Genomic DNA, 1877 nt, shown 5'->3' on the forward strand with positions numbered 1-1877 from the left:
ACATTTCCATAACTTGATGAAATGCGTAACCAAGTGCATTGAGACACAGGCGTATGACAAACAACTTAACTAATCTGATTCGTGAAATGATAAAAAAAGTTTGTCTGAATTGATTGGTGAATAATTCCTTTCTAATTAGCAGAAACATTTATAGTGTCATTTAACAGCGTTTTAATTCAATGCTGACCATGCCTGCTTATAGAAAAGCTATTATCTGGTCTTAATCATAGAAATTGTAGTCTCAGATGAAATTGTCATCAGTTCTTCTCGTGTATTATACTATTAATCAAACCGAGTCTGTAAGGTTTCAATTTTGCCGTTTACGGAGTATTTAATGGAGGGGGACTATTTGTTACTATTTTTTAGACTTAATTACAGATTTAACATTTCAATGATAGATACCAAAATATTGAGACAAATTGTATTTTACTAAAAATGTGTTATTATCATAAATATCTTTTATTGTCAATAGACTTAAAGATATTTGACATCAACTCATGTTTATATCCTCAAATAGATAAGACAATAAGAATCTATAATTGTTTTAGACGAATGCTGATTATAGTATACAATGTATAGGAATATATAGTATATAATATAAAGGTATTCTTTATTGTTTCATATAATTGTTATTTGATGTTTAGTTTGCTTGTTTAACATTTTTATTTCTTACAGTCAAAACATGTGAAGATCTAAATATAACCTTTACACTCTTTATCGAATAGACTGATCTGTGGATGTTCTGTAAATCTTAGATTATAAGCAGATGGAAATCTTCACATTGTTAGTGATATTTTGTTACATGTCTGAGAATCAGAGTTGGTAATTTGGTCATTTTCTCTCAAAATTGTAGACCCCACGGCTTGCACAAAAGCATAATATTATTATATTAACGCTATGTGTATGCTGAAGTTACAACGTGTATGTTAATAAAAAAAGTACACCGGAAGAACTACTGGAATAAAAATATGATTTATTTAATGAAAACAAAACATGTAATGATTATTTGAAATATATTTGCAATTTTAGTAAGAATAAAAGTAAAGTATGGAGATGGTTCTTTACGACAAATTCCATATTCATCGTTCAGTAAACATTTACTGCAATAGTTTAACAATGTAAGTCAAGTATGCTTTCATTATTTAGAACATAGTCGCTCGTTTCTTATTTACACTTACGTAACTTTTCGACTGATTTAAAATTGCCTTTCCATTTGCAAATACTGACATCTTCAATTCTAGCCTTCAATAAATTTGTATGTCTTTTCATTTTTTTTAAGAACTAAATCGTTTAAGGATTATAAAGAGGATATTTCAAACATCCCAGTTTTTTGGTTTTGTTCTAGAAACTCCAAAACGTGTCGGAATATTGACTAGAAATAAACGACAAGAATAGAAGAAAACAAAACAGTTTTATGTAAATGTCATGAATACAGTGTGAAAGCCATTAACTCGGATCGAGCAGTTGTCAAGATGTTTCCAAAAAAAAATTTCGTAATGAAATTTATAACATCAATTAAGTGTAAATGAGTTGACAGAAGAAGGGTAGTTCTAAAATGTGTTCATCTTACTTAAATCTGTTTTTTTTTTCAAACTGACGGATATGTTTAGACTTGATCGTTATTTGTTTTTGCATGTTCTCAAAATGCATGTAAGCTAATAAACTATCAAATTATGTTAAAAAACATCGTGGACTGTTGCTGTCTGCTTTTACTTGGTTCATAAAAGACAAACTTGGTTAATATGATGGTGGAAATTGAATACAACGTCTGTTGAAAAAAAAACACTTGAAATTCGCGAGATTGTGAAACTTTGCCAACAGATTAGGGGTAACTCAGCTAGGGGAATCAGTCAGTAGGTCACTTGTTTTCACAGACG

The sequence above is a fragment of the Ruditapes philippinarum genome, unplaced genomic scaffold, assembly GCF_026571515.1.
Source record: "Ruditapes philippinarum isolate M1 unplaced genomic scaffold, ASM2657151v2 ctg989_1_1_1_1, whole genome shotgun sequence".
Taxonomy (NCBI): domain Eukaryota; kingdom Metazoa; phylum Mollusca; class Bivalvia; order Venerida; family Veneridae; genus Ruditapes; species Ruditapes philippinarum.